This window comes from Dendrobates tinctorius, unplaced genomic scaffold, assembly GCF_039654945.1.
Source record: "Dendrobates tinctorius isolate UK_male_01 unplaced genomic scaffold, ASM3965494v1 ptg000060l, whole genome shotgun sequence".
Taxonomy (NCBI): domain Eukaryota; kingdom Metazoa; phylum Chordata; class Amphibia; order Anura; family Dendrobatidae; genus Dendrobates; species Dendrobates tinctorius.
Window position 1 is genome coordinate 38,718,088 of NW_027361728.1, and position 27,549 is coordinate 38,745,636.

Genomic DNA, 27,549 nt, shown 5'->3' on the forward strand with positions numbered 1-27,549 from the left:
GATAAGGTCTGGAAGATCAAGCAAAACTTCAGTGAGAGCTGCTCATAGAGAGAGAGAGACAAATCAGAACCTTCGCTTGACTGCAAAAGACCTTCAGAAAGATTTAGCAGACTCTGGAATTGTGGTACATTGTTCTACTGTTCAGAGACACCTACACAAATATGGCCTTCATGGAAGAGTCGTCAGAAGAAAACCTCTCCAGCATCCTCACCATAAAATTCAGCTACAGAAGTAGGTAAAAGAACATCTAAACAAGCCTGATGCATTTTGTAAACAATTCCTGTGGACCGATGAAGTTAAAATAGAACGCTTTGGTCACAATGATCAATGGTATGTGTGGAAAAAAAGGGCATAGAATTTTAGGAAAAGAACATCAGCATGGGATGGATCAATCATGCTTTGGGGTTATGTTGTAGCCAATGGCATGGAGAACATTTCACGGGTAGAGGGAAGAATGGATTAATTGAAATTTCAACAAATTCTTGATGCAAACATAATATCATCTGTAAACGTGAATTTTAAAAGAAGATGGCTTCTACAAATGGATAATGATTCTAAACACACATCAAACTCCACAATACACTACCTAAAACGTGCTGAAGGTTTTCCAATGGTCCTCAGAGTACCCTGATCTGAACATCATTAAAACTAGACCTCAAAATAGCAGTGCATGCAAGACGACCCAGGAATTTCACAGAACTGGGAGAATTTTCCAAGGAAAAATGGATGAAAATCTCTCAAACAAGAATTGAAAGACTCTTGGTTGGCTACAAAAAGCATTTACAAGCTGTGATACTTTCAAAAGCTTGCTTAAGTGTTCGCAATAACAGTAATTTTGACCAAGAGTGTCCAAACTTTTATATGCCACTGTAAATAGATGAAAGCTAATCAGTTGCTGCCTATGTCAAAGTGACTGCTGAAAAGAACAGGAAGTATGGGCCTAATATTAGCCAAGGGTCCAGTGTGAAAATTGCAAGGTTCTATTTTTTTCTTAATATAGATAATGATATATAAAATTAAGAAACATTATCAACATTTAAAATACATTTAACATTAACACCTGATTTAAATAGGTCATTTTCTAATGATACATACCCTTTAACCCCTTAGTGACCGAGCCAATTTTGAGCTTAATGACCATGCCATATTTTTTAAATCTGTCCATTGTCAATTTATGTAGTTGTAAGAGGGGGCCAGGACTATAGTCACAGCCTCCTCCCACAGAAAAACCATCAGCTTCTACTGGCGTACCTGTTCGGGGTGCTAGTCCACGGTCAAGGATTCCACTGCGGTGCGACCCAGCTCCTGCACACTTGGTTCCAGTGCTCAGGGTTGAAATAACTGACACAGATACCAGTTCTGATGCTAAATCAACAATTTTACTTCTTCAACAGTTCCAGACACATCAGTTACATTACAGTTCACACAGCCTTCCTCCTGTACTTTCCCTTGCTTATTTTCTGTATCCTCACACGCATTCCAGGGTGGTAGCGCCCTTGGTGGTACCGCAGCATCACTCCTGTGGGACCTCAAGATATAGGGGATCCCGTTCATCCACTTTGCCTCAGACTTGCAGGGTTCAGCCCTATTTAAGATCTGCCACATGGTGAATACTCTGCGCCCTGCACGACTCTTGTACCACTTCTTACTTTCCGCTCCTGCTGCTGTTATAAACTGTAATTTCCACAGGTGCTCCGATCTTATCCAGCACCCGTCTGACTGTGCCCGTGCTTTTCTACTTTTCCACAACGTTGCGTAGCTGCTATGGCGTCCTGGGCTTAGAGCCCTTGTGGACTTGTCGGGTGTGCTCGTCCTTCTGCCTTATCCCTATAACCTACATTTGCTTAACCCATAGCAGCTCCTCCTACAGTTAACCCTTATGTGAACTACCTATCAACTATACCTAACAAGGCACACTAGTATACCCCCATCTAGTGGCCCACAACAGAACTACGCTTACCCAGTCTATGGAACTATATACTAACAGTGCCCTCCACTATTGAACCCAAAGAATACACTGGCTTACCATAATCCAAGCATTAATATATGGCTTACAGTATAATACAATATATTACATCATGGTAACACATAACGTGACAGTACCAGTGAACAGAAGGTAATACACCGTTGTGTAGCAGTACTGAAACATCATAAGATCTGTACATTATTTACAATATATATTAATATTAGAACTCCTTAAAGGGGAGGTGGCACTAAAGGGATATTCTACTCAATCCTTTACATTTCCCCTTTCCTAAAATTTGGTTGTCCCGACCAAACCGATTTCAATATTTACACTATACATATAAAACATTCTAAAGTCTGAAGATGCAAATCCGGCTCACTGTCCTCCAGGTTAAATCCACTAATATATACATTAGATATAACATATTCACAAAATACAGCCCGTTTTTCAAAGCCGTCAGTCTTTCTGAGGTAGAGCTCCCCATTTCCTTAAGGAGAGCAGGCTTTCCAGGATCCGTCAGTCTCTTGAAGGCAGAGCTCCCCCTTAAGGGGAACAGGCTTTCCCATCAACAAGGAAAACACACATTTTTTTAGATATGGCTCATGGTCCAGGCCGTCCAGTCAGTCTATGCTTTTTCCAGCAAAAAGGGCACAACAGGTGCAAACAAAAACACAAACAAAAAAGCAATATATCCAACATTCACTTTGGACGTCCGGCCATGTCCTTCCCACAGAGTGGGGCATGATCATTATGACGCGGAACAGACCCTCCGTAATATATATTTTAAAGTTCAACGAGCACAACTTTTTTTTTCTCTTTGTAAAGTGACAGTACTCAGCGGCGGACATCCCTGTCCGTCGCATCCGGAGCCGGATTCCGTTGCCAATGGCTACCGTTGTACGACTCTGGAGCCGCAGAATCATAAGACATCCAAGGGCGAGGTGCGGTGCGGGGTGTAGGTGGTGTGGGGCAGCCTGCTCCAGCTGTGGAAATATCCCTATGTTATCCTCACTTAGGAGGTTCACCACGACCGTATAATACCCCCGCGGACAATCTTCCTTAAAAAAAGAACTTCATCGCCCTCCTTCAGGGCTCTGCTGAATTTGATGGAGGTCGCGTTCATGTAGACCTTCGTGTTGGTCGCATCTTCCCTGATGAAGCCGTACCCCCGCTCAATGTCCATATATGCTAGCCGATCTCGGGTGCGCCAGCCTGCCAGGGCGCCTCCACCCTGCCGCAGCTCGGCCCACACGTCCTTTTCTCGCTGCTTATTTTTTTGGATTACATCTTCCACCCAGGCCACCTGCCTGGGGGTGGGGAAGGGCCCCCCAGTGTTAGGGAGAAGTGGGGAACACCCAGGCCTGCAGCAGTGGAGAGTACAGCGGAGGCCGTCGGGTAGGAATAGGTGTCTGCACCCCCCTCAGGGACGTGGGGTTCGGCAACAGCGGCTGAGTGAGGGGGCGGTGAGCGGGACCATCCCTCAGGAGTAAGGGGTTGAGGCTCACTCACCCTCTCCGCTCCTACAGTTAACCCTTATGTGAACTACCTATCAACTATACCTAACAAGGCCCACTAGTATACCCCCATCTAGTGGCCCACAACAGAACTACGCTTACCCAGTCTATGGAACTATATACTAACAGTGCCCTCCACTATTGAACCCAAAGTATGCACTAGCTTACCCTAATCCAAGCATTAATATACGGCATACAATATAATACAATATACAGTGTTACATCATGGTAACACACAATGTGGCAGTACCAATGAACAGGAGGTAATACACCATAGTGTAGCAGTACCAAAACATCATAAGATCTGTACATTATTTCCAGTATAATAATATTAGAATTCCTTAAAGGGGAGGTGGCATTAAAGAGATATTCTGCTCAATCCCTTACATAGTAATAACTCTGAAACGCTTCAACGGATCCCAATGATTCTGAGATTGTTTTTTTGTGACATATTGTACTTCATAATAGTTGTGGTTGCCCACACTTGTGCATGAAAAAGACGCCTAAAATAATAGGACAACGCTGGAACACAGATCAATCAAAAGTGACTCCATCTGCTTCATAAGTAAGTGGTTCCGTCAGAGGTTTTGTCGGAATTGCGGTTTGGGGGAATTTACATGTAAACCCCAACGTAGGAGAGTTCAGGATACATGTGAACCGAATTTTATTCCGATTTTTGGGAGGTAGAATGAACAAATAGGAAAAAGTAACTTCCTAGATTTCCTACTCATTTGGTAAATTTTTGGTTGTACGTTTGCATCATTGTGTGACAAAAAGCATCAAAATTTGTGGAAGTGTCAGCTATCTTTCCTTCAGCACCAAAACATTTCACAGCAGAGATTGTGAACATGTTAATGGAATTTTTGATGACATATCCATGAAAACCAAGTCCGTCAACTTCTAGCCAGCCGATTACTCACATTTTGTTGGGTAAGCTTCTTATCAGCATACTGTAAATCCACTGGTTTCTTTTTTCTTCTGCGTCCACGTCCCCGTCCCCATGGGCGTTTATATTCAATAAGGACTGGTTCATGAATTTTTGGCTCTTCCACAAGACACACTCTTTTGGGTGGTAGCATGCCAACCTTGAGATTAGCTACTCACTTTCAAGTTACAAGAGGTCGGGCTATAGTGGGCATTTGGATAAATGGTAGCTACTGGAATAACCTCTGCATTTGGAACTTCAGCGGCATCACATTCTGCATCCATTTCCAAAGCCATTTCCTCATCAGAATCATTTTGTAATTCATTTCCAGTCCTTGTTCTCTAAATCAGTGTCTTCTAGCCCATTATCCTCATCAGAGGTCCTTCTTCAGACTGCTTGAGGTTACCACTTCAGATCACTTGAACTCCTTTACTTTACTTTGATAAAACTTGTATGTAGGACTGTCTTTCTCTCGTTTTTTTGTCTTTTCATCAACTTCTTCTGGTAATGGTTCTTTATTCTCTTGTAATTCTTTATCTTTTTGAACTTCTGTAATCTGTGAGCATGGATATGGAGTTTCCTGTGATCTTACATCTAATTCACAAGAAGATTTTTGGTCTTTGTTTCAGTTATTGGTATGATTTCAAGCTCTTGTTCCTCAGCTTTGATAATCTCTTCCACTTTAACAGTAGGAGATGCCTTTGCCTTATGGCTCTTAAGTTTGTCCTGTTTTCACTTTCTTGAGAAGGCCAAAGTCTTGTAGAGCCTTTTCTTCACAATTTGTGCCTTCCTTGCAAACAGCATTACCCTAACTGACTCACAAGCCAGCTCTTTGGTAGATGGCTTACATTTTTTTGTCTGTCTCCTCTGTGTGTGTCTTTGGATTTCTGAAACAGTATGAATTTTTGATGATAATATTTGTTCTCATGACTTCTCTCAACAAACAAGAACCAAAATGGAGACTTTTCTTTATCAGCCAAGTTTACTTTCTTTGCATTTTCTAGAAGATTATCGCTAGAAGCAATAACCTTCGGATCAGCAGCTTTCCCTTTACTTGATGTACCACTTGATGTCTTTACTTCTTCTGTCTTTACAACCTTACAGTGTTAACTGCTGGCTTAGTTGTGGATTTGAAGATTTAACGGTTAATGTATTGGCTTTTTTTTAGCTAGTTTTTCAATTGGAAAATGAAATCACTTCCGAAAAGAAAAAAGTTCCTGAACTTTGGAAATTCTGACGGATACAGACATGAATCATGGACACCCAGTACTTCAAAGATATTTTTCTGTCTGGTATCAGAAATCAGCGCAAATGTCTGACCTAGGAGAACGATAGACATCAGGGCACTATGTAACTCTCTTTGGTCCGTAAGGAAAGAATACTTCAGTTCAAACATATTAGAGGCAAGCAGAAAAAGTGTTGCACTTTTTAGCAAACACTGTTAGATTATCATCATCTCCTTGTCTAATGGTTTGATCATTTAATAAAAAAATCATTCTTGGTTGTCACAGTTCTTGTTGCCATCAATAAATCCAACCATTCATTGTCGTCAATTTTGGGACACTTCAAAGCAGTATGATCTATACAGTAGAACCTAAATTAGAAAAGCACATCTCTCTGTAATATGATGTCATTTGGAATTTAAAACAATGTTGAGTAAGATAGGCTGGCAAGAACATGACGGATTTGGTTTTCATCGATCTGGCATAAAAAATCCCATAAACATGGGCACAGTCTCTGCTGGAGAGGGCTTTGGTGCTGAAGTAAAGAAGGCTGGCACTTCTACAAACTTCGATACTTTTCGTCACAGAATGAGGCAAATGTTCAAGGAAAAATTAACCAAATGAGTAGGAAGCAGAATAAACAAATAGCAGTACAAAAATAGTTCTTTTTTTTTTTGCGCTGTTTATCATGCAGTATAAGTGATAAGGATATATAATTCGGGTCGGGTCATGCAGTAAAAATGCTTTTTTATAAAAAGTATTTTTTCGTTGCCATATTCTGAGAGCTGTAACCTTTTTATTTTTTTGCAAACAGAGCTGTATGAGGGCTTATTTTTGGCGGAATGAGCTGCAGATTTTTTTGGTACCGTTTTGATTTTCAAAATATTTTTAAGTGCCTTTTGTTCAGATTTTTCAAACACAGAGTGAGAAAAAACCAGCAATTCAGTTAATGTTTTTATTTTTAATTTTTTGCACCGTTCATTGTGCGGTAAAAGTGATAAGACAGATTTGTTCGTTGGGTTGGTATGATTACAGCGATGCCAGATTTATACAGTTTTTTTTATACTTTGCAATTTGTACACACTAAAAACAATATTTTACAAATACTGATTTGTTTTTGCATTGTCATATTTTGAGAGCTGTAACTTTTTTATTTTTTTGCTGACTGAGCCATGTTAGTGATTGTTTTTTGCGGGACGGTTTGGTGTTTTCATTTATATATTCTTTTTTCGTCATACGACTTTTTGATCATTACTTTTTTGTAAGTCAATATGGTGAAAAAGTGATATTTTTGGCATTTTGTTTTTTTACGACGTTCGCCATACGGAATAAATAACGTGCCAGTTTTATAGAGCGACAATATCAATTATGTGTACTATTTTATTTTTGTTTTATCACAAAGGCTGAGTTTTGAGTGGAGTAACGGCTTTTCTTGTTTTGTGTGTGCTTTTTAGTGTTTTTTGTCTGTTTTTTTTACATATTTTATTTTACTTTTTTACATATTTTATTTTACGTTTTTCTTATACGTAAATGAGCTGTTTCAGGCCACAGGCCAGACACAGATCTCCTTGAGAATCTGCCCGCAGGGCATATTTTTAGTAAAAGGGCCTGTTACCAGTGTGAGACATGGAACTAAAGGCTCATTCATACGTCAGTATTTGGTCAGTATTTTGCATCAGTGTTTGTATGCCAAAGCCAGGAATGGAACTTACCGAGAAAAAAATATAATTGAAAGACTGACTCCTGTTCCTTATTTTGGAGACATTCCTGGTTTTGGCATACAAATACTGATGAAATACTGATCAAAAATACTGATGTGTGAAAGAGGCCTAACACAGAACTGTAGAACTGTACCTTTTCTTTTTAAAAACACATTTGCTGCTGCTCTCACAGCTCTGCTGTATTACAACCCTGTCTGCCTGTGAGATGGAAGCTGAAGCTGAGAGGATCCTGCAGATCAGTGTCCGGCCCATAATCCTGAACAACTCATTTATATATAAGAAAAGCATTGATTTCTCTGGAATAAGACATTGTATTGCAGATGTAATGAACATAGGTCCTAATAAGATCCAGTGGGTCACAAACTGAGGCAGAGATGGAAATACCAAAACTCCCTTAACTGGAATATGAATTGAAATGAAATTCAAGATTATCTGAAACAGTCTGAAATTTCCCAATTATTTACACTCAATCAGCCTAGGCTGAATTCAACATGCCAATTCCAAAATCTCCAAATTATGTGCATTACACTGAAGTGACAAAAGAATTTTACCTAACCACTAGGTTAAACAAAGTCTTCTAGTGAACTATCTGAAAAGCAGGTGCAAATCTGATGGAGAGGTGTTATGGGATGGCACACTGACTATAACTTGTCAAATATCAACAATATGAATATATATGTAAATATAACAACCGTTCTTATACAGTTAATCTCGGGATACCCGGGTATCTATTACTACAGTACCATTAACCTGAGATGAGGCTCTACTCAGGTATATATCATCGGCTGCAGCCAGTCCCAGGATCTTCAGAGCCAAGCAATTACAGCAAAACAAAGCTCTGTGTCTTGTCTGGCGTTGCCGAGCCCACACCCCGAGGACATACAGTTCTAAACCCTCCAGATACGATTCGGGATAGCACTTCAACGGGGCTTGTGGGGATCCCTCTCAATATGGATGATACAGGATACCCTCTCTCCTCTAACAGTCACTAGCAGCTTCCTCTTGGAGCAGACCTCCTGCATCTACACAGAAAGGATGTCTTCAGTCCTTTTTCAGCTCAGCAGAGCAGAGATTCCACGGAGCTCCACAGTCACGAAGCTCTCAGAAATGCTCTGTTCTTGTTTCACAGCAGTATAGCAAATGAAAACCTGGCACTCATTTTAGTGCTGTGAAGTGCATTTATTGTAGTACCAAATCAAAACGTTTTGGTCAACTTAACCTTCTTCTCCACAGCAGCATGTGTGGCGACTGTGTCAGTCACAGCACATGCATGGAAAGCTCAACCCACAAGCTCTCCACGCATGTACTGTGACTGTGAAACAGCCGTGACATATGCAGCTGCGTCTGCGATCAGCTGTTCAGCCGATGCGATCCAGGAATCCGGGTTCCCGCTGTAGCAACTCTAATCTTAACCACCCTGGCAGTTTCTTGACCATTCAGCAGGTCGGATGACTGTGACAATAACCCTTGCCAGGAATTGTAGCTTAAAAGACTTCAGATTGACGACATATTGTATCAATAAACCTTTGTATGAAGTCATAAAGAAAGACACATTTAGGAATTACAGATAATAACTAGAAACTGGCAGTTAATTAAAACAACCTTGTGTGCATGCTCCACATGGTCTCTTGTAAATACAATTATTGTGCAGTATTATATATTTTTTGTTACTCTCATTTACACTGCTCTGATGTGCCAAAACCTAATTTGTTTTACTTTCTTCTAATTATCCCTTTTGGTTTCTGCATTATTTTAGTCCTTTAATTACGTGCATCTGCAGAATTTTGCAGCTGCAATTAACAGCTTCGTCACTGTTATTAAGTTCAGCACTAGATAGCATGCAGTGGAGAAGTGGCTGGCAGATAATTGCGTCAATAACTAGCACACAATGAACATATTGATATTATGTGAATGTCTAATTGATTTCTGCTAATTGTAAGTAATTATGGTTGTAACTAAATTATTTACATTGAAAAAATCAGTGAGGTCTTCTTTCAGATGAAGCATTGAGATTTCTTTCATATGTTTGTTTATCTCATATATGTGAAAAATATGGACCAATTTTGATGAGTGTGCTGAATCAGATTTTGATCGGTGTTGGTTATTGTGTCTGTTTTTACCATCAGTAATATTTCCTTCCATCAATTGTTCTCAAGAAAAGTAAAAAACTGCGACACTGAGCCACTTCTCATGGCCAAGCCTTTATATGGGATAGTCAGGAGTCCAAGGTCAAAAGCCAGAACGGTACATCATAAACAGAAGGAAGATACAAGGGTGTAGTCAGGTAAAGTTCAGAATACCAGGAGGATAGCTGATCAGAGCAGGGGTTAAATAAATGGATGGTCAGAACACGGTCCAAGGTCTGGCAATGAAAGATCTACAAACAGAATGCAAGGCACAGTGAGACAAACCACACAGTAGCTGAATGTACATTTGGCAGATGCCTGGGAATAAAACCCAGTTAAGTAGCCTGGCAATCACCTGGGACAATGTACACTTGTTGACAGCCAACACCTCCAAGTCTCAGATTTACAATGTTAAATACATGTATTTCGTCCATAGCATCTCCATGAGTTTTACATGAACACACGGTCCGTAGAAAAACAGACATGTGGATAGCTGCCACGCTCAGTGTAGGACTGGCTGAGTGCAACACAAAGGGATAAGGGAAGAGAACCAAACACTAGGGAAGGGGAAGTGGAGATCCCTAGACAGATCTAATGTCACCCTGTCTGTCCTACCATCCCTATATAGATTCCGCACCTATCACCAAGCAGGATACCTAATCCCTTTGTGATCCTGATGATAAACCCTGCATTGGGAAGGACAGATTGAGCGCTAGTCAATCCCATCAACACTAAAGACAGCAAGGATACAAGAAACAATGGGACACTTAGCTTGTGTAGACTCAGAGAGAAACGCCAACACCCTCCAAACTCCAAGAGGACACTAGCAGTATGCTACAGCTCCAAGCCTCAACAGAGAAGTGCAAATAGGAAATATTAATATTATTTATTTATTTATATAGCGCCATTAATTCCATGGTGCTATACATGAGAAGGGGTTGCATACAAAGTAATAGATATCATTTACAGTAAACAAACTTACAATGACAAACTGGTACAGAGGGGAAAGGACCCTGTCCTTGCGGACTTACATTCTATGGGATAATGGGGACCGGACAGAAGGTTGGGGGTGCGGCAGCTCACTTGGTGGTGAAGCAGCAGCTCGCGGGTGGTGAGGCGGCAGCTCGGGCGGTGGTGAGGTGGCAGCTTGGGCGGTCGTGAGGCGGCAGCTCGGACGGTGGTGAGGCGGAAGCTTGGGCAGTGGTAAGGCGGCAGAATGGTTATTGCAGGCTGTAAGCTTTCCTGAAGAGATGGGTTTTCAGGTTTCGTCTGAAGGATCCGAGGGTGGTGAATAATTGGACGTGTTGAGGCATGAAATTCCAGAGGATGGGGGATATTCGGGAGAAATCTTGGAGGCGGTTGTGTGAGGAACAAATAAGTGTGGAGGAGAGTAGTAGGTCTTGGGAGGTTCGAAGATTACGCGAGGGAATATAGTGGGAGATTAGTTCAGAGATATAAGAAGGGGACAGGTTGTGGATGGCTTTGTAGGTCAGTGTTAGTAGTTTGAACTAGATTCGTTGGGGAATTGGGAGCCAGTGGAGGGATTTGCAGAGGGGAGAAACGGGAGTAGCAAGGAGAGAGGTGGATTAGTCGGGCAGCAGAGTTGAGGACAGACTGGAGCGGTGCAAGAGAGTTGGCGGGGAGGCCACAGAGGAGGGTGTTGCAGTAATCAAGGCGGGAGATGATGAGGGTATGCACAAGAGTTTTAGTAGATTGAGGGCTGAGGAAGGGACGGTGTTGTGAGTTCATTTTCCCCTTCACTACTGAGGCCCGAGGAACTCCCTCTTCTGGTGAAGAAAGGTAGTGAGCCTGATTGTCAAACACCTGGGGCTGATGATGATGACTGGCTGAGTGGAGTTAATGACTGGATATAAGGCTGCCGACAACCTTCTGGCCTGCGGGTGATTTCTCTGTGGTCTTCTAGGAAACCAGTCTGATTCCTGCTCATCTAAAGCTAAGATTTCTGCTTTGCCTTTTTGCATTAGTGTTTTGTTTTCCTTGCTTTTCTGGATTCTGCCATTCCCTGCTGGGGTTAGCTGAATCTCCTTTTGCCTGTTGCTCTGTCTTCAGAATATTCCTGAGTACTGAAATAGCCTTTTTGAAGCCTAGCGTCTTCAGGGCCTTTTTTACTGTCAGTTTGTTGGCTCTTATTTTCATAGGGTTTTTCACGGATTGCAGACAGCAGCCTTCCTGTCCTTTCTTATCTAAGCTAGCGTGGGCCCCATCTTTGCTCAGTCTATCTTTCTGTCTGTGTTTTGTTCTTTCTTCTTGCTTCACCGTCATTATATGTGGGGGGCTGCCTTTTACTTTGGGGTCTGCTCTGGGGCAGTTTAGATTTCCCTTTCTGTCTTTAGGCTATGTAGTCCTCCGGCTGTGATCGAGGGGCCTAGGGCATCGTAGGAGCCCCCCACGGCTACTGCTAGTTGTGTTGATAGGTTCAGGGGTCTGCAATCCGATAGCTGCCAACTTCTCTGGTTTTCTGGACTTAGCTAGCATTACTATTTTTGCCTCCTTCGGTGACTCAATCATAACAGGACGGACTCTGGAAATATTTTTGAGTTGGAGGCGACAGGAGATGGCAAGAGTTTGGACGTGCGGTTTGAAGGACAGGACAGAGTCGAGAGTTACTCCGAGGCAGCGGATTTCAGGTCAGGGAGAGAGTGTGATGCCGTTTACCATAATAGATAAATTGGGTAGGGGAGATACGCGAGATGGAGGAAAGATGATGAGTTCGGTTTTGTCTGGATTGAGTTTTAGGAAGCGAGAGGTGAAGAAGGAGGATATGGCTGATAGACACTCCGGGATTCTGGACAGCAGAGAGGTGACATCTGGGCCAGAGAGGTAGATCACCCGCACCCCCCAGCAGGAATTAGGGAGTTAAAAACACCCAGGTCCAGGTGTGGCCATTAGCACAAGGGGAGGTGGCCACTAGTCTGCAGAGCAAAACACTGAGACCTTCTGCAGACAGATGCAGTGCAACGGTCTGCACCCTCTGACATATCCGTGACAATAGCACCATGGACTGTAATAGGTTTGTGTGTATCCATGAAAAAACTGGATACAACACGTACGCACAACGTGGACATCTGAATGAGGCCTTTGTTTATGTTTAATCAATGGTCTCAGCCAACTCTGAGGCTTCTGATCAGGAAGATAACATGTAGAATGAATGCATTATGATAGTGTCCCAACCACCCAGTACTCTTCAATCCCAGACATAAAATCTAATGAAATAAATGAAATCACTGACATAGCATCACTGACCACGACACCACTTAATTGTTATCACTGAGTAAAGAATAAAGCCCCCGTTACACACTGCGATATCGCTAGCAATATCGCTGTAAAGTCACCGATTTTGTGACGTTACAGCGATATTGCTAGCAATATCGCTGCATGTGATACTTTACTTACCTCCGACCGGCTCCCCCGCTGATTATCACTGGTCGCGCGAGAAGCTCCTGGACCATTCCTCATCGGCCACTTCCTGCTGGGCTTCCTGTGGCGCCGACGAGCAACGCGTGGAGCCGGGCGGGAGGATGCAGGATCGCCGCGTCTGACAGGTAAGTAGCGATCCCCGTCCCCAGCGATGTCGCTGGTGAGATCTGCCTGAGTGGCAGCTCACTAGCGACCACCTAGCGATGCACCAGCGGTCCTGACCGCGTCATATCGCTGGTCGGGATTGCTGGTCCATCGCTAGGTGTAACGGTACCCTAACTGCTCTCTGTAACCTAAAAGATGGATAACTACAGTATCAACTATCCGACTGCAGTTAAAGTGGAAAGACTTATATTGACACTGCAAGATTATCCAATCCTAGGATCTCTTGTTCACGATAATCATGCAGTCTAAACAGATGACTAATCGCCCAATGAATGAGCATTTTGCTTGTTCGTTGGGTGAAATTAACATTTGGTGTGCACTAAAGATCATCACTCTCAGCAGCACATTGTTCTGTGTGAACAGGAGCTGCGCTACCGAGAACAATGGCAGCCTATGCACTGAACAATCTGTTACTGATCATTCAGTGCACATCTGAAGGGGTTCTGCCTGTCTAAACAGGCTATTAAACGACCAACCGCCAATCAGTAAAACAAGTCTGATTGGCAGTCTTTTAATTCCGCAGGTCATCAGGTGTAATGCATCTTAGCTTTAACTGCTGCTCTAATATGTGAAGTCCTGAGCAACAAAGAATGCCCGATTTATTATCTGGACACAATAATGGACACTGGAATGGTTGCAGAGGACAAAACATTTCTGTAATTTACATCCTAACTCCACAACTGTTCCAGTCTCAATCAGATCTCAGTCTGTGATTTCAGGAAATAAATTGAGAACATGAAATCAATAATTGCAAATCTGTAAGCATTACCAGTCCCAAGAATCAATGAACATGTAATGCCTCTATGAGGCTAAAACAAGCATTGCATGGAAAGAACCTCAAAGGGATCAAAATCTATGCAAGCAATTCTCAAATTCCCGATCCTAGAAACACCAGCTGTGCTACCTAAATCAAAGTTAAATGACAATGTATGTATTATTAGTGTGACCAACAAAAGGCAAAAATAATCTGTGTGTCCTTTTGCCCTGCTCTCCTAAAATCATCATCTTCGCAAGTGCAAGTTATAACATTGCTAGATCTGTTAATAAAAAAGAAATCACATCACAGAAACACACTGGAGTTCTATGTAAGGGCTGCCACGTAACATAAAACATTATGCATGTCTGAATGTGCATCTCTGTATATTTAAATGGTCACTGTAAATTCAGACATGGCAGTTTAATCTCATTTAATCAATAATATGATAAATAGGCAATCTGCAAATCATTTTTTTTAATAAAAATTGTATTACACCCAACAGATCACTCCAAACTTTCAACCACAAGGTGTCTCCCTTCTGCCCAACTTTCTTTCCACTGCTTGTTGTGAAGTGTAATCCGTCCTTAGCAGCAGAGACACTGAGACATCGCTTGGTAAATGGCATCCATGTGCTTTCTTCTTTAAAAACTTGTCGTCGGCCAATTGAAACTATGATGTATGCAATAGGGAACTTTGGCCTTTAAGTTGGCATTTAAGAAATGGCATTTTTTGGAAGGGGCAGTTCACCCGGTCACAGTTATAACTGATCACCAAAACGTAATGTACCTTAAATCTGCTAAACATCTTAATTCCAGGCAAGCTATATGGTCCTTGTTTTTCACCAGTTTTAATTTTGTGGTCACTTGCCATCCAATTCCTGGGACTAAGAACGTCAAAGCGGATGCTTTATCTCAGAGTTTTACCTGGGGGTGGAGTACTGATAATGCTGTCTCTATTTTAGAAGAAGGGTTGGTCGTCTCTGCAATGTGTTCTGAACTTGAGGGTGAGGTATTGAAATGTATTGAAGGCTTAGGGGGACACACCTGCTGTTCCTTCAGGAAAATTGTTTGTACCTGTACAACTGCATCTTAAAATTTTGAGGGGACATCATAACTCTGCTCTGGATGGTCACCCAGGCACCCAGGTAGTAGAGCGCCCTTGGACCTCTTTTCTTGTCTTTTTTTGGTGGCCAAGGTTGCATTTATTTACCATACAACTATAGGTTTAGTAATGGATTGGTGTCTTACAGACGCCTCTCCATTACTAAGCCGTTGGCTTGATGTCACCTGACAATACAAAGGTGACATCAACCCCAGAAATATGAACCCCACTTGCCACCACTATAGGGCAAGTGGGAAGAGTCGGGCAAAGCGCCAGAATTGGCGTATCTAATAGATGTGCCTTTTCTGGGCAGCTGCGGGCTGCTATTTTTAGGCTGGGTGGGCCTCTGTCATTGCCAACAAAGGATATATAACAAAATATTGAGATGAACTTTTGTTAATGACCAAATATTTATTTTCCACCATAATGTGCAAAATAAACCTTGCCAAATCAGACAAGGTGATTTTCTGGATTTGTTTTCTCATTTTGACTCTCATAGTTGTGGTCTACCTATGATGTCAATTACAGGCCTCTCATCTTTTTAAGTGGGAGAACTTGCACAATTGGTGGCTGACTAAATACTTTTTTCCCCCTTGTATATGCTTATTACAGTTATTTGATAGCTGGGTTTTCACGTTTTGGCATTTTTTAAGCCAAAACTTGTAAACAGATGATCAACACATCATAAACATTATAAATGGAAGTCATCTGTAAAGAAAAGACTGAGGCAGCCTGTACATGGCTGAAAACTTTGCACGCTCAAATTCTGTAAATGGCCACATGACTTTGCGACCATTAGACCACTATGGGTGAATAGTTTTGGCCGCACGGCATGCAATTAACCACAAGTTGTTGTGTCTTAGTGGCATATTCACCAGCAAGCTAGACATATACTAGAAATCTAAAACTAATTTACTTTATTTAGAATTAGATTAAAAAGGACTTAGTCCATTCATAAAATATGCACATGTACAAAAACACAAACACTTACAAAAAAAACGCTAATTCAGATGCGGTAAGACCAAACTTCAAAGACTTTCCGGTTTACTCTCAGTGTCGTAGTCCAAATTATGCACAGGCACTCCTTCAGAGTATCCACTTAGTATTAATTTGTTTGGGAAAAGCACTCTCTTATAGTGCTGAAAATTGTCTATAACAGATCCATTGCTTTTGAATCGATGTGCTACTACTGTGTCACATCCATCATTATCACTCACAATGATCTTAGGCTAGTTTCACACTTGCTTTTTTTTGCAGCGCGTTTTTCCCGCAAAAAAACGCATTGAAAAAACGCATACATAAGCATACAACTGCTGCGTTTTTTTCAAGCATTTTTATGAGCATGCATGAAAAAAACGCAGCGTTTTTATGCGTTTGTATGCGTTTTTAGCGCGTTTTTACCGCGTTTGCGTTTTTTTCCAACATTTTTAGGTGGCCCCTCACACTACCCAAACCATGACTTTACTAACCCTAACCCTGACCCTAACCCTAACCCTAACCCTGACCCTAACCCTAACCCTGACCCTAACCCTTAACCAAATCATACTTAACCCTAACCCAAACCCTAAACCCTAACCCTAACCCTGACCCTAACCCTGACCCTAACCCTAACCCTGACCCTAACCCTAACCCTGACCCTAACCCTTAACAAAACCATACTTAACCCTAACCCTGACCCTAACCCTTAACAAAACCATACTTAACCCTAATCCTGACCCTAACCCTGACCCTAATCCTTAACAAAACCATACTTAACCCTAATCCTGACCCTAACCCTGACCCTAACCCTAACCCTGACCCTAACCCTAACCCTGACCCTAACCCTTAACAAAACCATACTTAACCCTAATCCTGACCCTAACCCTGACCCTAATCCTTAACAAAACCATACTTAACCCTAATCCTGACCCTAACCCTGACCCTAACCCTAACCCTGACCCTAACCCTAACCCTGACCCTAACCCTTAACAAAACCATACTTAACCCTAATCCTGACCCTAACCATGACCCTAATCCTTAACAAAACCATACTTAACCCTAACCCTGACCCAAACCCCAACCCTAACCCTGACCCTGACCATAACCCTAACCCTAAACCCCCTTAACTAACCCTAACTCTAACCCAAACCCCTAAATTCCATGGTTTTAAAAAAAAAACGCATATGCAAAAAAACGCATACATGAGCATGCCAGTGCGCACATATGCGCATCCATAGGCTATAATGGCCATTTTTAGCGCAAAACGTGCGCATATGTGCGCATGCGCTTTTTTGCAGGGCCAAAAAATGCAACATGCTGCGTCTGGAAAATCCCAACGCACACCCCAAAAAAACGCAGCGCATGAAAATCGCATACATGCGCTGACCAGTGCGCAGGTATGCGCACCCATGTTAAATATAGGGGAAAAAACGCATGCGCAGGTGTGCGTTTTTTTCCAGCGCTAAAAAACGCAAATGTGAAACCAGCCTTAGACAAATTTTTGCAATAACAGCCTATACAATACAAAATGGCATGGCATGCAGTCTGAAATTCTTAAACTTAGGTGTGAACCTATACATTGCTCTTATATCATGCAGTTCACCACTTCCGCAGACTTTTTAAATATATCATATGTCATGGAGAGATCTCACCCAAATATTTTTCAGTAATGGGTTCCTCCATGTGACGCTCCATTCTCCCTACGCGTTTCACCGTCCAGATCATCAGGGGAGTCTCTGGGTAAAGCTCAATGCCTACATGAAAAAAATGCCATCACTGGGCTGTTCATTTGCTTGCTTTTTATAACATGCGCTCCTTTGTATGTTCCCGCCTCATACAAATGGGCGGATGTATGCCCATGACCACTTCCTGTTCTTGTGTTACTATGGTGACAGGCACATCGCTCATACATTTCTAATACCACTTACTGACTCATTTACAATTAACCCTTACCACAGGTGTACTCAGTCCTATTAATAATATATGATTGCAAAAAAATCAACCTTCTCACAAGGCATATAATCGTGCGCGCTCTTTATCCTTCATTTAGTTTATCGGGTTGCCTAGTAACGCGCTGACGTCACCCTTTTTTTTCCTTTTTCCGAGTGGACATACCGCGCCTGCGCGTTCTTCCATATCAAGTCCAACCCTCTTTACTATATCAAAGCACATATTCCCTCCCATCACTGAGTTACCACACAGGGACACACCGCGTTTGCGCACTCCATACACAGCCGCTTCTTTACAGGCTCCAGCCTCCAAGTGCACACAGTCCCTTCCATCGCTGGGTTATCACACGGGAGCACTTGTATATCTATATACCCTGTGAGAATCATGTGGGAATAGTGGATGAGGGCAGGTATATCTCGCCCAGATTCCTTTCCTATGTGGCCTAGTCTGGTCAGTATCGCACCTGCTTGCTAATGAATAATGGGAGGTGGATATAAAAGGATGCCAGGTGGTTGTGTGAGTGTCTCAGCCTGGGAACACAGAGAGCCTGTCTGAGTGAGAGACACACGTGAGTGGAAGCAGTGCCCACTGCAACTGTGGTTTGGCTGGATGGGAGAAGCCCGCCAGTTGGTAGTTAGGTTGTCCATTGTTTAGTTAGTGCCGGACAGGCAAGGATTTGTTTTATGTTTTATTTCCTTTTGCATTGCTTTCACCGTTAATAAACCTGACCCAGGGTCAGTTATACACGAATCCCAGCTCTGCGCCTGAGTTTCACGCTGAATGCACGTGACCTTTGACCCCAGCAAAGGCGATCCCGTAGTGTTTTATCACAACCCTTAAACACGCGCTTCTTCTGATACTTTCTTCGCGTCCGTCAATTGATGTCAATTTTCATATAAATATAGTTAGCGTTATTTAACGACAATACATGATAGAAAGTGTCATTTAAAAAAACATATTTCGCCTTTGCCCATCGATATTGCATCATATGAAAGCTTTAATATTTTCTAAACGGTCAGTATCGATCTATGTACACATATAGTTGTATGATTTACATATTTTAACATTGTATGGCAGATGTCCCCCGCCATTTAATGATAAATGGCATATATATACTTTAACTTATAGGTACTAGTTGTAACAGAAGTGCTCACTCTACACTCCCCGAAAATACATGTGGGCATAAATCTTACCCTTGTGTAAAATATTAGTGTTAACAGATAACAGTCATTTTGGGCATACTTCACATGTTCACCATCCAATTTTGAGATCTTTATATGATAAATCCAAGGTACTCTACTCTGTTATATACTCCTTGAATTTCTCTTTTCAACTATCCCAATCGATCACCTAGGACAATGTACAGTACTTGACTTGGACTTGATACATCTACCTTCAGGAAGAAGCTTCTTGTCTTCTCTTTATCTCACTATACTTTATTTTGAAAGCTTTACTCCGCACTTTAAGGAACGAGAGATAACATACATCCTATAGAGAGAGTATAACTCCTTTGGTCTCCCTCCTGAGTCTTAGTGGCAAGCAGCAATTTGTAGAAAACCGTTTGCAGCTTTTGCTGCATGACACTTACGTGGCAAGTTGTGTCCTCCTTTGCCGAGACTTTTTTGTGGCTTTTATTTGGATAGTAAAATTGCCATGTTTTTGATGCTCTTTTTATACAAACAGTCATAGAGAGGCAAATCTAAGCCTGTCTATGGTTGGCCACTCTCTCTTATTTCATGTAGATCTAAAAGCGATGAAAGTTCTCCCTGAACAGGCTGGGATGTCATTCACACTACTGTGGGCGTGATGCCAGCACACATTAGCAGTGATTTACAGTGGTCCCTGAGTAGTCTGCTGCCCATGGGAAGGGAGAGCAGGGAGGATTTAACATAGTCTTTAAACACCCAGATTTAGCATTTAGGCTTAACACATAGATTGTTAAAAAAAACATTATTAGGAGGCTGGTAAATTGCTCCAAATACCACCTAAGGGTTAATCATGCTGACGGGTTTTCTTTTACAAAAAGTACAATGAAATTTTGTAGGACATTTCATATTCCTAAGATCTCGCCATGGTGTTTTGTTTGCTGCAATTAAACTCGTAAAAATGTCACAAATTATGCTGTTTTTCGATGCAGATTTTGTACCCATTGTCAGGACTGGATTTACAGGCTAGTAAAGTATACATATATATACGAGTAAATATATACAGGATAGATAGATAGATAGATAGATAGATAGACATCTCTGGCAAAAATTAAGAGACCTCTGCACAGTTTTATAACAATCAGCTTCTCTACATGTCTGACAGCCATTCCATTCCCAGCGTCAGTTGAGTTCCAACCAGAGTACACCTCATTCTACTTAATGTGCTTCTGATTAGGCCTGTTTCACACATCAGTTTTTTCAAATCAGTCAAAATCCGCCAAAAAGTGAAAATGGTGGATCCGCTAAAAATGTGTAAAATCGGATGCCAGCTGATGGTACGGATTCGTTTTTTGACGGATCCGCTATATGGATTTTTGTACGGATTCATCAAAAAGTTTATCCGTTCCATCCGCTGGCATCCGTTTTTTCCATCCGTTGGATCCGTTTTCTTGCGGATCCGTTTTTCCACACTTCCAAAATGGGATGCTCCCAAATATGATTGGCTCTTGGAAAATGCTCCCAAATGTGATTGGATCCTGGAAACTAGGGAAAACTATTTCTAGGGTGTTGTAATTCAATATCTTTGAAAGGTTTTAGAGCTAGTGGCAGCGATGGAAGGAGTTATTGTGAGTATTAACAGCTTCTGTGTGGACTTTGATCTTCACTGCATTCGGTTGGCAATTATTGCTCTCCAGAGGGAGAAAAGAAGATTGTGAATCCTGCGTCAGAGGAGGCGACGGCAGTGGATTCATCCGATAAATGCGCAGAGGTTTACCCGTGGCGTGTTTTCTACACTATACCTAGAATTGAGGGATAACCCTGACAAGTTCTTCAACTATGTGCGCATGAGGCAGGACTTGTTTGAGATATTGGTGGAGCGTGTTGGAGCACAAATCCAGAGAAGGGACACCTACATGCGGTTTTCTATTTCACCGGCGGAGCGTTTGATGGTGACCCTTCGGTAAGTTATCTATTTTTTAAAAGGTTTCAGATTCTGCAGACTTTTATTGTTAAGTTATGGCTTGTATTTTGTATTAATTTTACTTTTTTCCCTTTTTTTTACAAGTTTCCTGGCAACTGGAGAATCCTTCACCTCCCTCCATTACCAGTTCTGCCTTGGGATTTCAACGATATCTGGAATTGTATAACAGACCTGCCGGGCATTGTGGGATTGTCTACATGAGGAGTACATCCCACAGCCAACACAGGAGAGGTGGCTGGAGATTGCCGACAAATGGAACAAATCTGCCAGTTTCCAAATTGCGTTGGTGCTGTAGATATCAGGATTGTGAAACCCATTGGATCTGGATCAGAATTTTACAACTGCAAGAAATTTTTTTCAATTGTACTTATGGCCATTGCAGACGCAAAATGCAAATTTATTGCCGTGGACATTGGTGCATATGGTCGTTCAAATGATTCTCAGGTCTTCAAGATGTCCGCAATGGGCCGTCGTTTGTATGGAGACAATTTTGACTTCCCACCACCAAGACCACTCCCTGGAGCAACAGGCCCACCAATGCCATTTGTGTGCGTTGGTGACGACGCATTTCAGCTGTCCAAACACCTTCTCAAGCCATATGGTAGTCGTGCATTGACACACCGCAAAAAAAAAATTTAACTATCGATTGACCAGAGCGCGAAGAGTGGTGGAGTGCGCTTTTGGAATTTTAACCGCAAAATGGTGAGTGCTATTAACGGCCATAAAAATGAAAACAGAGACTGTGGATGAGGTGGTGAAGGCGTGTGTCATCCTGCACAACTTTGTACTTTCAAAGGAACCTGTTTCCATGGAAGAAAATGTTTGTGAAACCACCTTCTGGGATTATCAGCAGCCAACTGTTCGGAGTACTGGGTCAGTGGCAAGAATGAGGGACACATTTGCAGATTATTTTCTGACACCAGAGGGAAAACTTGACTGGCAAGATGACATGGTATAATTTTTTTTTTTAATTTTTTTATACCAATTGTGGGTAATAACAGTGTTGTGTTTTGACCTTTACACCACCGGTGTACTTTTGAAATGTTACCAAGTGTTGTGTTTTTTTACCTTTTACACCACCGATGTACTTTTGAAATGTTACCAAGTGTTGTTTTTTTTTACCTTTTACACCACCGGTGTACTTTTGAAATGTTACCAAGTGTTGTGTTTTTTTACCTTTTACACCACTGGTGTACTTTTGAAATGTTACCAAGTGTTATGTTTTTTTACCTTTTACACCACCGGTGTACTTTTGAAATGTTACCAAGTGTTGTGTTTTTTTTACCTTTTACACCATCGATGTACTTTTGAAATGTTACCAAGTGTTATGTTTTTTTACCTTTTTACCAAGTGTTGTTTTTTTTTACACCTTTTACACCATCGATGTACTTTTGAAATGTTACCAAGTGTTGTGTTTTTTTACCTTTTACACCACCGGTGTACTTTTGAAATGTTACCAAGTGTTGTGTTTTTTTTACCTTTTACACCACCGGTGTACTTTTGAAATGTTACCAAGTGTTGTGTTTTTTTACCTTTTACACCACCGGTGTACTTTAAACCTTTACCAAGAAATAAGGAAAAAAAGAAACTGCACAATAAAGTTCTTTTGAAAAAAAAAATTTTATTTGTGAATTTTTTGTCAAAATTTTATATTTGAAAACTTATTTTTATTTTTTTGGTAGAAAAAATTTTTATTTTTAGAATTTTTTTAAATTTTTTTAGAAAATGTTTTAAATTTTTTTAGAAAATGCATAAATATTTTTTAAATATTTATAACATTATAAATGCTGGTATTGCTGGGTGGACATACTATCAGAGGGGTTAACAGGGTTGACCACATCGAGGGGGGGGATGGAGGACTGGGAACAGAGTTGGTGAGGATCAGAGGTGGAAGGGGGGTTGAAAACATGAGGTTGGGATGGAAGTTGATGTACAGACGAGGTTTGTGGGAACATTGAAGGTGTGTGTGGGGGTGGGTATGGTGAGGGCATTGGGGTATAATGCAATGGGGAAGGAAGGTACTGGGAAGAATGGAATGGGGAACTAGAGAAAGGAGAAAAAGTGGTAGAAGGATGGATGGTGGTGGAAGGATGGACTGTGGAAGGATGGACGGGGGAAGGATGGACAGAGGGAGGATGGACAGAGGGAGGATGGACAGGGGGAGGATGGGATGCTTCGGAGAGTACTGCCACTAGAGCATTGTGACAGGCTTGCATCACACGCATCTGCTGGTGAGTACTTAAACCTTCCATTTGCCGGACAACTGATTGAAAAATAATATGTCTCGGTGTCTGGTTTGACTCTGAATTCATCTGTTCCATGTATCTTCTGAGTTCCATAATACTTTGATTGATCATGTTCAACCCAGAAGATAACTGTTGTCCATAAGTGTGGAAACCATTCTGGATGGATGAGTTCAGACTCAAACAGAGTCAGACAAGGTCATCCTTTCCAGACCTCTCAGGCGCTGCCGGCCAGAACCAAAAGTTGGTCGATATGTTGCGGCAGTGTCAGAGGGGTGGGGTAAAGGGCACTGTAAGTCATTACCAGCAGCTTCATGTGATGAAGTCTGCCCTGCTGCTCCAGTGCTGGTGGAAGGGATAGAAGGACGAGACAAGAGGGAAGGTAGAGAGGGGTCGGATACCTCGATGTGGTCACCAGTGGCGGTCTCCGAAGGGATCTCTCCAGAGGGAGGCAACTCAGAAGCAGGCTCCCGAGTGCTGCAGATGGTGCTAAAAAAAGAGAAAAAAAATATATTAAGATATTGATATTTCACTTTACATTGCTGAAAAAAAAAATTTGGTTAAACATGTTAACATTTGTACTACAGAAATGGTGTGTGGAATATTTACCTTCTTCTCACCATCGTCGACCGGAGGAATGACAGGGCTCTGTAATTTTTATACTGGGTGCTCCTGTGTCCTCCCGATCCACTCAGGGCCTGCATCTCCTTGTTGAAGTCCCTCTTGAAGCGATCCCTGAGCGACCGCCACCGTGTGATAACCCTGTCACCTGTGAAGGAAAAAAACAAAGTGGTTAGTATTCAACACTTCACATGCTGTAATATAAGTTACTGAAATTGGAATACTTACGCACAAAATCCCTGGCCCTCGCATCATGCTCCTCCCAATTGTCTACAACCTCCGAACACACCTCATCCCAGAGCCGTTGGGTGGTTGGTTGGTCGGCATGTAAACAGTTTGCCATGTTCCACAGCGGCTCCCGTGGTTGCACTGCCTGGATGAGGTCGTCAGTATCAATGATAAGACCATCTTCACATAGTCTCTGGGGAGCACGCTGTAACCCTCTGAAGAAAAAAAATAAAAAAAACAAAAAATATTACATTCAAACACATGAGGTTCATTAATCAATCACCCAAATAAAGGGTTACTTACCGTTCGCCGACCACCAGAGGAAACACCTCGACGACGCTGGGCTGTCCTGGGATTCGCTCTAGTGCGGGCACCAGATTGTGAAGACTGTAAAAAAAAACTGGGTTGGATGGATGCGTAGTTATTGTGTGTGCTGTGAATAGTGTTTGTGTTGGGTGTATTATTTATGTATGTATGTATGTGAGTTTTTGTATGTGCTAAACTTACACTCTGCGTGCCCCCTCCTTGTATTTCTCCACCCTGCATGTCTCCTCCTGGAAGCTCCTCAGCTTCAGCTTCCTGTGAAAACATAATACATGCATATAGGTTAAAAAAAAAAGTTAAAATACGAGTAAAAAAATTAAGATTTAAAAAAAACCAAAACATTATTTACCTCAGTTCGCTGATGATGTGAGGGGGAGCTTTCAGAAGAAGACATTCCTGCGGCCTGGCTTGCGGGTCTCCTCTGCTGCGGCCTGGCGGGTCCTTCCTGAAAGGATCTGCAAGTATAAAGACACTTCTTAAGCTACTATACAAAGGATATTAAAAGCTTTCAGGCCTTTATACTTACTGGGAACAAGGTTGTATGCAGGTCTGCTGCAGCCTGGCGGTTCTGCTGAGGCCTGGCGGTTCTGCTGTGGCCTGGGGGGTCCTTCCTGAACAGATCTGCAAGTATAAAGACACTTGTTCAGCTACTATACAAAGGATATTAAAAGCTTTCAGGCCTTTATACTTACTGAGAACAAGGTTGTATGCAGGTCTGCTGCGGTATGGCAGCTATGCTGCGGCCTGGCGGTTCTGCTGCGGCCTGGCAGTCCTGCTGTGGCCTGGCGGGTCCTTCCTCAACGGATCTGCAAGTATAAAGACACTTGTTCAGCTACTATACAAAGGATATTAAAAGCTTTCAGGCCTTTATACTTACTGAGAACAAGGTTGTATGCAGGTCTGCTGCGGTATGGCAGCTATGCTGCGGCCTGGCGCGTTCTTCCTCAAAGGATCTGCAAGTAAAGAGAATTTTAATAACATAAAAAAAAACCTTCATTGGTATTAATGTGTTTAAATTCCCTGAAAATCTCTCACTGAGAGTGTAACCACACTGTGATTGCAGGTGTGTAATTCCTGAGTATACCCACACTTTGTGTTTGCATGTGTGTTAATTCCCTGAAAAACTCTCACTGAGAGTGTAACCACACTGTGATTGCAGGTGTGTAATTCCTGAGTATACCCACACTTTGTGTTTGCATGTGTGTTAATTCCCTGAAAAACTCACTGATAGTGTAACCACACTGATTGGGTGTGTAATTCCTGAGTATACCCACACTTTGTGTTTGCATGTGTTAATTCCCTGAAAAACTCTTACTGAGAGTGTAACCACACTGTGCTTGCATGTGTGTAGTTCCTGAGTATACCCACACTTTTAGTGTTTGCATGTGTGTGAATTCCATGAAAATCTCTCACCGAGAGTATACCCAAGTGTCTGAATGTGTAAATTCCAATCTCTCACTTGAGAGTATAACCACACTTGTATACCAAAAACCAAAAATTAATGTACCTTTTTTGTACATATTAACCGTACTTAATTTTACTTGGTTTTAAAATGATACTACAGAGAGTTTTTAAAAACAGTTTTTATTAATTTTTTTTTAGTTTATTATTTTTTTACACAAGTAGGAGCTACTCTGCTCTTTATTTTAAATACCACAATAAATGAAAAATAAAAAAACAGTGATATACAAGAGAAACATCACATACAATACACAACACAATCACAGCACAATTGCAAATATTAAAATAAAATTCAGTACACATGCAACAGAAAATCAATTAAAATATGAAAAATAAATCCTACGAAAAATACACACACACTCAGACATGCAACACTAGGAGGCCACGAACATACATGCAGGAAGGCAGACCACACACACACACACTCAGACACACACAGACAAGCCACACAAACACAGGCAGACAAGCCACAAACACACACAGACATGCCCCACACAAATAGTTTAGCACAATTGCAAATATTGAAATAAAATTACAGTACTATGAAAATAAAATTCAGTACACATGCAACAGAAAAACAATTAAAGTATGGAAAAAAAAGCATAGTAAAAATACACACACACACACAGACATGCAACACTGGGAAGCCACGAAAATACATGCAGGAAGGCAGACCACACACACACACACACACACACACACACACACACTCAGACACACACAGAGAAGCCACACAAACACAGACAGGCCACACAGACATGCCCCACACAAATAGTTTAATACTCACACAATTGCATGCTTTGGTGGCTTTGCTAGCAGGCCTCTCCGTCCTGTCTTGGTGCTGGGCAGGTGCTGGCAGGGGTCTTGCTCCAGGGGTCTTGCAGGTGGAGGTCTCGCAGCTGGGCAGGCAGGTTTTATAGCTCTGGCTCTGTCTCCTTCTATCAGTCTGGCTGGTGCCAGATGTCTGGGCCCAATGATTAATTAGCTCACCTTATATAGTTTTTGGACTATCTCGAAAAGTATCTTTTTTTCTGAGCATGCTCAGTGCGATTTAGCGGATTCCGCCGGCGGATTCCGCAAAATCGCGGATACCGGCGGATCCGCCGACCATAGGCGCCCATTCTACCGCATGGCGGACGACGATCCGCCGTCATCCGCCATTTTGACGGCGCCAAAAAACGTTGCAAGGTCCATTCACCTCAGACAGAATCCGCAAGGAATCTGGCGGATCCGCCGAATAGAGGACGTAATGGACGACCATCCGCCAAAATGTATCTCAATGGGAAAAAATGGCGGATCCGGCACAAGAAAAGCGGATCCGCCATTTTCAAATTTTGGCAGATTTTGACTCATTTGAAAAAACTGATGTGTGAAACAGGCCATAGGTGATCACCTAAACCAAATCTTATTTAACGAAGGAAAGTATAAAAAACCCTGCTGTGGTGTTCACAATCCTCTTGCAATAGGACAAGCTGGATGGCAAAACAAGTGCTAGTAATATCCCAAAAGTAATAGGAATGGAAAAATAACTTTTAACTATGCCAAAGGAGTTGAAAAGAAAAGTCTTGATTGAGGAAAAGAAGGGCTCAATTCTGGCTTTACTAGCAGAGGGATACAGTGAGCGTCATGTTGTTTCCATCCTTAAAATTTCTAAGATGGCAGACCATTACAATAAGGTC

General features: G+C 42.0%; 1 protein-coding gene and 1 pseudogene across 4 annotated transcripts in view; one reads left to right on the forward strand and one right to left on the reverse strand.

The window, feature by feature from the left end:
• The window catches only part of SLC7A14 (solute carrier family 7 member 14), a 201,874-nt gene that overhangs the window by 47,667 nt on the left and 126,658 nt on the right, over positions 1–27,549 (forward strand). The gene's annotated exons all lie outside the window — the stretch shown is intronic.
• LOC141092724 (SURP and G-patch domain-containing protein 2-like) lies at positions 4,208–6,084 on the reverse strand (annotated as a pseudogene).